Genomic DNA, 11,732 nt, shown 5'->3' with positions numbered 1-11,732 from the left:
CCTTTCGAGCACGCAACAGCTTTGCTGGAAGAATTCTCAACACTGCTGCAAATTCTGGGCTCCCCAGTTAAGGACGGGCAAGGAACTATTGGGGAGAATGCAGTGAGGAGCCACTGAGATGCTGAGAGGACTCTACCCGAAGAGAAGAGGCTGAGAGACCTGGGACTGTTTAGCTGAAGAACAGACTGAGAGGGGAATCTTATCAATGCCGGTCAGTAGCTAAAGGGTGAACGTTAAGAGGACGGAACCAGACTCTTCTTATTGATATCCAGTGACAGGACAAGGGGCAATGGACACAAACCAGAACACAGAGCTTCCACGTAAACTTCCCCTTGAGTGTGGCAGAGCTCTGCAACAGTCTGCCCAGAGATACTGTGGAGTCTCCTTCTCTGAAGGCTTCCCAACTCCCCTGGATATGTGCCTGTGTCATTTACTCTGGGTGATCCTGCTCTGACAGGGGGGTTGGACTAGATGATCTCCAGAGGTCTCTTCCACCCCCTATGATTCTGAATACTTTGGTAAGTCCGTCCATCACAGTCTCTGTGGATGTATTCAGGCTTCCAAGCACTGCCCTGCCACATGCTGTCTGCTCCCTGCTACCAAGTAAATAAATGCTTATAGCTCAAAACTCAGCTGTGATCTCAGCTACTTCAGGAGGCATAGATTGCTGTATGTCCTGTGAGGTTCACTTGTGTAAATACATACACATCACAGCTGAATTCTTTGAATACAGAGGGAATGTGCCTCTTCCACTCACAAGCCATTCCAAATCATGCAGTTAAGAATTATTATACATTTCACTGGAGTTATACATTACTGGAGCACATAATGGTCCTTGTTCTCAGACCCAAGTACCAAATTGCAGTGCCTCACTGCATTTGCCTGTGCAACTGCTAGAGGTTGACTGCTTTGGGAAAGAAAAGCCCCACTGCTGTTCCTCTAGAGCAAGCTGTAGCAAGCACAAGGTTCGATTGCTTGGAGGAACTGAGTACAGTTCAGGAAGGATAAGATTAATCAGCTAAAGATGTAAAGTTTGTCTTTGTCATATTAGATCTTTGTGTAGATCACAGCTGAAGTGGTCCCAGTTCTGTGACAAGGATTTTATCTGCCTTGTTTCAGAGAGCAGCACGCTTAGACCTTTTCCTATGTGACTCTGGCAGCACTCCAGCAAGGGCACCAATTCTCTGCTCTAAAGGCAGCAGGAAACCAGGCAGATGTCCAGTGTTTCCCTGGTTGTTTTGCTGGGAATATATACATAGCCCTAACAGTGTGCAGGGTTTGCACACTGCAGCAGTTCCAGACCACCTGCTTCCTTGCACAATGCAGAGGCCTCACCCTGCTTCATCGAGGCCAGAGGTACAAAGAGCTTCAGCACAATTCAGGATGGCATTTTTACTAAAGAAAAGCAGAACAACAATTTAGTGGGAGTTAAGCACTCAGAAACAGACAAAGTTGCAGTGAATGAAGTTGCTGTAATACCAATTACTTCATAAGCTGTAGAATCACTGCAAAGAAGGGACAGCATCAGTTGCTTCAAGAGCTGTAGATTGGCTGCAAAGAAGGGCCAGGTATGGAGAACACTTGGCCCAAGCTGTGAAGACAACAATCTCTCCCTGCTTTTGCATCATAGTTTTCAGGTGACACTGATCCTGCCTCTCATTCTTTGCAGGTGGATGCTAATTAGGAGTTTCTAACCTTGCCTGCTGCCCAAGTTAATCCTAGGTTTGTTTTGCCAACAACTTTCAGATGTTTACTCATAGCAGGTTGAGTTGACAAAAGTTGGAAACCTCAGGTTTGGTCCTAGCTCTGAGATTCTTATTTTCCCCCTCCAAAGGGTCACTCTTCATGCTCTCTCAAGCCATCTTTCCTCATCTCCTCTCACTTTTTTCAACTCCCTGAGAAGATGTAGCAAGGCAGGTGTTGGTCTCTTCTCCTTATGTGGCCTTATGTTGCACCAGGGGAGGGTTAGGTTGGATATTGTAAGAAATGTCTTCACTAAAAAGGCTCTCAAACACTGGAACAGGCTTGCTCAAGAAAGTGGTTGATTTCCCATCCCTGGAGGTGTTTCAAAGAGGCAGAGATGCAGTGCCTTCTCATTACACTGTACAAACCCATTCTGGAATGTATTTAGCTGTGGCTCAGACAGTACAGGAAGGAGAATTTAGCTTCTCTCTCATTTCACATCCCCAATTTTTCATCTTTTAACTGCAAACACACCTCAGGGCTTCCAGATGCTTTCCTGCCTCTACAGGCTCTTGTGCTTGCTTCTGCATAATACAAAAGCTTCACGACACATGTAGCTATGTGACACTAAATCTTTGTTGCTCACAGGTAATCTGTTGAGCTCAACAGGATTGTTTATGTGAGCAGCAACTGTTCTTCATGTCTGCAAGGATGCAGAAGTGGACTGGACAGGTCTGGGCTTCACGCTATGAACAGTCAGCCTTCTGAGGTTTGTAATGGATGGCAAGAGGCCAGCTCCCCTTTGTGCCATGCAGAGCATCTTTCCTTTATGTACTCAGCCTCCTCTGCACAACGTACTTTGCTATCTGCTGGCTGCACTGCTCAGTTATTTTAGGGAAGGTGGTGGCATTTTTAAGTTCCATAGTAGCAGAGGCTGTCTGATTATGTGTTTAGAGAGGAGAGATTTCAATATAAAGGTGAGGGGATCAAGAGATAAAGGGAGCTTAAACGAGAGGAAGAGATAGTATTAAATAATTTAATGTGGAAAGAAAAAAAGATCTTCAGAATGAGCAAGATAAAGAGGGGTGTTAATTATAAATAGGAAAGTTGAAGAGAAAAAGTGGAAATATATGTGAGACAGTTTACACTCAATGGCATGATCTCAGCTCTTGGAGAGGTTGCTGTACTGGTCCCTTTAGCTGGTTTTCCTTACGGAACTGGGGTTCACAACTTGTCTCCTGGCCAGGCATCTGCTCACACTGTTTCAGGCATCTGCAAGGGATCTTTGGTGGCTGTTGCTACTGCAGAGTGTTAAACGCCTGTGAGCACTTAGGTGTTGCCGGCTGCAGGAGTTACTACCATTAGCATAATGCAGTAGAAGGAATTATGTGCAAGTTCAATTTGGAGCAGCACTTAATGGGACTTAAACACATGTATAGGTGTGCCTTTCTAAACAGAGGCTGTAAGATGATAAAAGGCTTTGTGCATCTCTGGTTTATTCCTGTAATGGTACAGTTATTTCCCCCAGAGACTTCAAATGCAGAATGCCTTTTTAAAAAATAAAGCCTTGTCATAAAGGGTCCTCATATATTTAGGTAGCCACCAAATAAGCAATTTTCTTTTTACTGAAGAGGCCAGTGTGACATTTTCATGCACTAATCCTAGGCACTGGGAAGAAAACCTTGTTCTGACGCGAACGATCTGGCTTAATGCTGCTCTGCTCATGATGCTCTCTTGCCTGCTCTTAAACCTCCAAGAGACCTTCTAGATTAGAGAAATGCTCATGTTTTACACTTCTCTCACAGAAACAGGGATGTCCCAGTGGACAGCAAGGCTATAATGCATTCAGAAGGCTGGATTGTTTAAAGAACAAACAAACAAAAAACCCCAACCAAACCCAAAAGGCAAATGGCACAATAAAGCTGTGCCTGAAACAAATTATGGGCTCCTCTAACTGCAATTTAAAAGCACTAGAGAAAACCCTGGGTTTTTAGTGATGAAAGGCTGTACATATATACACCTGAAAAAGTGGAAGGGAGAACATGAAACAGTTTCACTGTGAAATCAGTCAGAACAGCAGCAGGATTGAGACACTACAGATATAATTTGGTGATGCTTTTGTGCCATTTCCTCCTTACACTTACGAGAGTATTTATTACCTACAATGATACCAAAACATCTAAGCCAGGAGCAGTTTCAGTACGAACCCCTCTGCTGTGTTTCTACCTACAGAAACAGCAGATTTGCTTCTGGGGGTACATGCACACGTGTGCAGATGCAAACGTTTTACAGCAGTTTGGGGAGTTACCCACCATGCAAGTTACAGAAAGCAGAAGGAGAGGAGCAGTCCCCCCAGCTGCGATACCTGGCACAAAGGCCACGTTTGGAAAGAGCAGCTGTCAGAGAAATCAGAAATACACAAGCATACACAGGCTTCAGGAGGAGGCAGTTGCTAGGAGAATGTTTTTTCTAAGCTTGCTGAAAGCTGGCTTTGAGAAGCTTAAGCTTTGTCTTCTAGAAGGACCAGTAAGGTGTGTCCAAGAGGAAGGACAGCCTATGCTCCAAGCTTTGTATTCACTTAGCTGGTGGGGCCTGACTTCTCACGGCTCTCCCTTTTGATTTTAACATCACCTAAGGGTTCAAAAGGCTCAGAGAAATAGGGGAAATTCAACAGCTTCCCTAAAGGAGAGTGCTGGAGGGGAGAAGTTGCCTTTAGGTTTTCTCAGTTTTGTTGATTTTGTACCTCTTGCGTCTTTGCATCTCTTTTCTGTGTCCTGACTTCACTGCAGGCCAGGACCTAGCTCACCATTGGCCTGAAGAAAAGCTGAGTGCATTCCCCAGACAGAGCTATGAAGAACTCTGACTGTGCCCAGTTTGGTCACTTAGGAGAACACAGCCTCAGGATCAGTGGGATGTGCAATAGAAAGATCTAGGTGCAGAGACATCCTTTGTGCTTATTTTGACATACTGACTTCTGTTGACTGTTCTGAACACCAAATCAGGTTCATCACTTCCAGCCTCACTATTCAGTCGTCACCAACCACCTCAATTTCCCCCTGCAGGATGGAAAGCAAGCAGCTTGCTACCTATCCCAGGGTAGAGATTTACAAAGGAAGATTTTACCTGCCCTTTTCCCCAGTAAAGCAGAGCTTTCCAAAGACACAGTAGGAGAGCTTACAGTCATATAGCCCAACAGTGTCATCATTTGCCTGCATGGAAGTAAATCTCACAGCATTTGCAAATCAGGTTATTTTATCCCAGCCTATCAGGCCTTCTGATTTAAGATGGATTAGGAAGTGCTCCTGCAGCAGCACAAGTGCTTGCAGGTGCTAAATATGTCAGTCCTGAGAAGAGGCATACCCCCAGCTTTCTGTGTGCCACTCAGTCAAAACCCAAACTGAACCTCCACCTTTTGCGGACATCCCTACAAGCCTTCTTCTAGAGAGGCCCAAAATTAGATGCGGTCTGATATGCCTGACGTTGATCAAGTGCACTTCTGCCCCACCTCTCAGAGTTTCAGAGTTAAGGGAAAAACTGATCTCAAATGTGAAAGCAGATCCCCTCTCCAAAAAAACAGAGGAGTCGGGAAGGGAGATAAGCTACTGGGGAAAATAATTAGGGGGAAATTTATAACCAGAAAGAGATCCTTTAAAAGCTATCTAATGACAAAACAGTTACTATCTGTCAATAGAGAAAAAATGTGGATGCTGACAACTCCTCATCCCATGATCTGTGGCATTAATAAGTGATGAAGTAGGAAAAAAAAAAACTAGGACACTTTGTGCCTAAAAGAGTATCACATGAGGACAAGGGAATAAAGCTGAAGTAAAACAAAGGACACAATTGTCTGTTGCTGGCAAATAATGACATAAATGAAAAACAAAACCACAGAAGCAAATACAGCCCCTCCAACCATCAGCTAAAAGGCAAACATGACTGCCTTTTTTTTTTTGGCAGTAATCAGATACAAATCGTGAAGTCAGCACTGCCTGACCAAGGTTTTGGATGCAGCTGTTCCTCCAGAAATATCCAGCTCAAAAATGTTCATTTCAACAGAGAGAAATGACATGGGAACCAAGGACTAGAGTGATGCTGAGGTACAGGGTTTGGGGCACAAACCATCCCGAGGTAAACAGCACCATGAAGGACGTAGCCTGGAGGGAAACTTGTGTCCAAGCCTACACTGTGCTGCTCTCCTTCCACTCTGAGCTTTTCCCCTTCACTGCTTCCTTGCTAACCATAAGGTAAGATTTGTGCACCTCTGGCACAGCCTGTGCCTAACACTCACCAGTTTTTATTTTGGTACAGCCACTGCATCTGCTAAATCCTTCTCTGATGCTTATCACCCACCCCACACCTTAACTGAGGCACAGGTGAAAAGCTGTATCCCAGGACTCTCTGTCCTCTCCTTCCTACTCCCAAGGAAGACTTATTCTTGAAGGATTCCTACAACAGACAGGTTTCAAAAGCAGCATTGTTTGCTGCCTGCCACCTGTCCAGCTTAAACCACACCATTTTCCTAGATCATAGAATCAAGCAGGTTGGAAGAGACCTCCAAGCTCAGCCAGTCCAACCTAGCACCCAGCCCTAGACAATCAACCAGACCATGGCACTAAGTGCCCCAGCCAGGGACAGCAACTCCACCACCTCCCTGGGCAGCCCATTCCAATGCCAATCACTCTCTCTGACAACAACTTCCTCCTAACAGCCAGCCTAGACCTCCTCTGCCACAACTTCAGACTGTGTCCCCTTCTTCTGTTGCTGCTTGCCTGGCAGAAAAGCTCAACCCCACCTGGCTACAACCTCCCTTCAGGGAGTTGTAGGCAGCAATGAGCTCTGCCCTGAGCCTCCTCTTCTGCAGGCTGCACACCCCCAGCTCCCTCAGCCTCTCCTCACAGGGCTGTGCTCCAGGCACCTCAACAGCTTTGTTGCCCTTCTCTGGACATGTTCCAGTATCTCAACATCTCTCTTGAATTGAGGAGCCCAGAACTGGACACAGCACTCAAGGTGTGGCCTGAGCAGTGCTGAGCACAGGGGCAGAATAACCTCCCTTGTCCTGCTGCCCACACTGCTCCTGAGCCAGCCCAGGATGCCATTGGCTCTCCTAGCCACACTGCTGGCTCATGTTCAGCTACCATCTACCAGCACCCCCAGGTCCCTCTCTGCCTGTCTGCTCTCTAGCCATTGTCCCCAGCCTGTAGTGCTGCTTGGGTTTGTTGTGGACAAAGTGTAGAAGCCTACACTTGGCCTTGTTAAATCTCATCCCATTTTGGGTTGCTTTGGTATTGTTCATTTCAGAAATCTCATCCTCAGCTCTCCCATTTCATCCCTTATAAGTGGCTTTAATGCCAGGGCCTTGTGCTGTAGAAAATGAAGGAACTAAAACTGTTGCAGGTGTAAGTCAGTCAGAAAGCACAGTATGGATGCTAGCAACAAGATCAGAGATGGGAAGGGATCACCTGGTTGTAGTTTTTTTTGCAGGAGGCTGTACTAGGTAGAGCCCCGTATTTCCTTTAGAGGATGTGCATTAAGCAGAGTTCTGCCCTGATCCCTTTAGGAAGTGGGAGAGTTACAGCAGTGCCTTTTCCCTGAGAGTATTTCTAAGCTTTCCTCATAGGGAGCTTTCCTTGTGGTGCATTCTTAAGCAGCTGAAATGTAAAAGGAAAATCCCAATTCAGAATTAATTGGCATACATTTTTTTCAGGAGCTGGAGGGATTTTCAATTTCTTCCTTGCAGATGAACTTGCAACACTCCTGCAGTCCCACGTGTGAAGCTGTACCTGTTTGTGGAAGCACACAAGCAGGAGGCCTGCAGCAAAACATGTCCTGGTGATTGCATCTCTCCGTCCTGTTACTCAGCCAGATGCTTTCCAGCGTGGTGTCCACAGCCCGTGTTTGCTCCAGCTTGTTCCTGCAGCCTTTGCTTCCTTCAGTGACCTTCCTGCTCTGGTCACAGTAGCACAGAAAGCCGTGCTTGGAGTTAAGCATTTCCAGCATCCCTGCACAGACTGAGCAACTGATGCCTTGGTGGTATAAAAAGACTCCTTATTTGAGAGGGTCCAGAGCAATACTTCACTTGAAAATGCTTACTGCCTTTGGCTCCAGGATTATCCACACCAGGTGCTTGCCTTCCATTAGAAAGCAAGCAAAGGTGTTTCTGCCATGCAGACCACTGTCCCCTCAAGTCATACTTCAAATAACTGATTTGTGAACATAGCTGACCAAGTGGTACATCCACTGCCTAAGTATCACCACGCTTTCTCCAGGCACCTACTCACTTCTCATCTCCCATCCAGCAGCTCTCTGTGTATACAGCAAGCTTCATCTGAGTCACGCAGCAATAGTCATTGCTTATATACAAGATCCCTTGTGTACTGTATATTAATGTCTGGCTGGTAATTTAATGGCACCTCTAGGCATAAACAAAAGTTTATTAAAACAGTAACTAAAGTCTTCCCAAAGACTGGCCTGCATTTTTAATTTGCTGTTCAGCATTCCAAAATACAGAGCCAGCCTTCCTGTGCAACAAAAAAACAGCAAGCTACAGAGTTAACACCAAGTAACATCAATTTGCAGGGCCTAGAGCTATAGGATGCTTCATTTATATTCTCAAACCCCTTCTTTCCTGATCATCTTCAACAATGAGAGCCAAACTAAACCTCGGATTGATGATTAGGAAATGTGTGCAACTCCAGGAAGGAGCAGCAGCATATTGATTACTACTCCAGTTACTTGTTGGGAGCCACATGGCAGCTTCCTGGAGTCACCAAACCTGGAGGTGTTGAAAGAACATGTAGATATGCCACTTCAGGACATGGTTTCAGTGGGTATGGTGGTGTTGGGTTGATGATTTGACTTGATGGCATTAGAGGTCTCTTCCAACCTTAATGATTCTGTGACTCTGAAACCTTCAGTTCCAGTCAGTAGTTGGCAATGCCCTCTGTAGTTAAGACCCAGCCACTCTCTGCATATTGGTCATGTAAAAGTGACCATTCATTCCGTGGGCTTATCTCTTCATTTGCATGAGATGGTTACTTTACAACTGATTTAGTGCTTTAAAGGCCAGCAGGCTTCTTCCACCATAAAATAACCCTGAGGTCAGTAAAACTGGTCAGGCCACACCTTGACTGCTGTGTCCAGTTCTGGGCCACTCCAATTCAAGAGAGATACTGAGGTGCTGGAAGGTGTCCAGAGAAGGGCGACAAAGCTGTGAGGGGCCTGGAGCACAGCCCTGTGAGGAGAGGCTGAGGGAGCTGGGGGTGTGCAGCCTGCAGAAGAGGAGGCTCAGGGCAGGCCTCACTGCTGTCTACATCTGCTTGAAGGCAGGCTGTAGCCAGGTGGGGTTGGTCTCTTCTGCCAGGCAAGCAGCAACAGAAGAAGGGGACACAGTCTCAAGCTGTGGCAGAGGAGGTCTAGGCTGGCTGTTAGGAGGAAGTTGTTGTCAGAGAGAGTGATTGGCATTGGAATGGGCTGCCCAGGGCAGTGGTGGAGTTGCCATCCCTGGAGGTGTTGAAACAAAGCCTGGATGGGACACTTAGTGCCATGGTCTGGTTGATTGGCCAGGGCTGGGTGCTAGGTTGGACTCACCTTGCACATAAGACAGACTCTGGGATAAGGTAGAGGGGTGGAAAGATGATGAAAGGGTGGTTGGGAGCCTCTCCTGGGCACTCTGGTTTCTGGGGGGGGTGCTGTGTTTCTGTATTACTTTTACCTTGTATATTCCTGTCTATAGCTGTACATATTGTAAATACCTGCTTGCATCTTGTGCTCAGCTGTGAATATAAAGCTTCAGTCCTTAACTTCCAACTACCTACACCTAGTCAGGGTGAATTCATAAGAGTGTGGGGGGTGGGTAACTCCCAAACCATCACACCAGCTTTTTGCTGAGAGTACCAATACGCTTGTCATAACCTGGAATATTTGCCTACTTACCTCCATCAGGGGACTTGGGCAGCTGAGAAGGCTCCTGCAAACACCGTCATCAGGAGTTGCCAAGAAGGAGGAAGACTGTGGGTATCTTGGAAGAAAAGCTCTCAGAACAAATCCTTCGATGCCTGGACAAAATGAAAGCTTGGTTTGTAACGATAAAAGCATTCATTGCACATCATCTGCTTTTTGGGTGTCATTCTTTAGTGTTACACAGTTCAGCTTTTTCATTTTTAAACCAGATTTTTCTTCCATTTAAGAGTGGCTTTTATAAATAGATTCACTACTGCCCTGGTAGCCTGAACCTGCAGAGGCTGGTGTCTTTATTTATAGATACATCATTTTAGCTTTACAAAAAGACAAACAAAGAACCAAACCAAAGAGCAAGCAAAAACAAACTCACAAACAAAAAGAAAGAAAAAACATCAATAAAACCATCCCAACCCTAAAACCAAAACAGGACAACAAACACCCACAGATTCTTGTAGCTTTTACTGTTTAAGACCAGATGTCAAAACCCTGGAGGTGTTCAAGAAAAGACTGGATGAGGCACTTAGTGCCATGGTCTAGCTGACTGGCTAGGGCTGGGTGCTAGGTTGGACTGGATGAGCTTGGAGGTCTCTTCCAACCTGGCTGATTCTAGGAACTTTGAGCATTCAGCAGTAAGCACAAATCTTGCACAGGTATCTCAGGGGTGTTTGTGTCTATCAGAACTCAGTGGTGCTGCTCACATGAGAAAAACCTAAAGGTAAGGGTAAGGCAGCAACCCTGGTGTATCTGTGGTGCACACTTGGTGGCAATTTCACACTTGCATAAAACATCAGGGCTGACACATTTACACATCCTAAAATGCCACTTGAAAATATTCAGGCATAATGGACTATATATGCAAACAAGAGCACGCAGGATCTGGCTGGGACTTAAAATTAGGCAAATGAACGCTGCCTTTGGAGCCTTCAGACCTGAGGTGGCAGTAAGTCCCTGAAATCCTCGTGGAGGTCAAGAGGTCTTCCATGTGGGGAAGGAATTGTTATTCAGACCATTCCCCCACACGGGACATTCATTATATGGCTCTTTGCTATGGTTTTCCTCCCAGAGATGAGGGTGACTGTTTAGGACCCCCACCATTAAAAGCAGGAGTTCATTCCCATTTCAATATTTTAATCTCCATAGTTGTGATGATTTAATACATTTTTAATACTGCACTCTCTGGGCAAGGTCTACATTTCACCTCCCCTGCATCTCCGCTCTAATGACACAGGAGCTGATATTTTAGCCCCAGTTCAACAGAGCTCTTGCACTCCTATTTAAGGTGCTGCAGCTGCTGAAGGGGATGATTTCCTTCGAAGCTCTGCTGAGTTAGAGACCTATGACCTTGTATCATATGCAACTTTAAAGGCAGTTAATAACAGCTCTGTGTCTGCAGTGACAGAAAGCACTGGCTTCTTCATTCCAGGAACAGAGAAGGAAACGTTAGTCAGAGGCTGTGAGCTTTGCATATTCATACTCCTTACAGTTGTTAAGTGTTTGAAAATTCAGATAATGAGCATACAATACTCTGGCTGCCTTTGTATTGCTTGGGGGTTTGCTATTCTAGTAATACCTCTGCAGAAACCATTCCATCAAGTCAGGGTTTTTTTTTCCCCCTCAAATTGAATTAGCACTTGTACATTGAAGTTTTCAACATCACCCATAAGATTTTTCCACTTGTCAAAAGAATCTGCATGGTCTCTAACCATGAATAAAAATGATTTTGGCTATCATCTTTATTTCAAGTGTTATTTCTTGGGATTAATTTACTTGATTGTGCTGGTGTGCTTGTTAAACAGCTGCTGAAGTAAACAGACCATTTGTCTTTCGGGGTAAACATATGGGCACCTAGTTTAATTATGGTTCATACCAGTGGGGAGAAAACAAATCCCAGAAAAGAAAAAAAAATAATCCTCTGCTGTCCAAACTGACACCACAGACCTGGGACTGTGAGAACTCTTTCACAGCAGCAAAGCTTGACTCGTTTTCCTGTCACTGACTTTAATACATCTATTTTTGCCTATACAATAAAAGGAGTTCAGTGGGTTGTAGATAAGCTCATATTTTTCATAGAATCATAGAACCAACCAGGT

General features: G+C 45.4%; 1 long non-coding RNA gene across 1 annotated transcript; it reads left to right on the top strand.

The window, feature by feature from the left end:
• Positions 1-1,426: 1,426 nt before the first annotated feature.
• LOC135178548 (uncharacterized) lies at positions 1,427-9,790 on the top strand. The gene is made up of 3 exons (XR_010303610.1): positions 1,427-2,452; positions 5,740-5,927; positions 9,625-9,790. It is a non-coding gene; the product is annotated as an uncharacterized LOC135178548 (long non-coding RNA).
• The last annotated feature ends 1,942 nt before the right edge of the window (positions 9,791-11,732 follow it).

This window comes from Pogoniulus pusillus, chromosome 10, assembly GCF_015220805.1.
Source record: "Pogoniulus pusillus isolate bPogPus1 chromosome 10, bPogPus1.pri, whole genome shotgun sequence".
Lineage (NCBI taxonomy): Eukaryota > Metazoa > Chordata > Aves > Piciformes > Lybiidae > Pogoniulus > Pogoniulus pusillus.
Note: the sequence above shows the minus strand (reverse complement) of the source record. Positions and strands in the feature narration are given on the sequence as shown.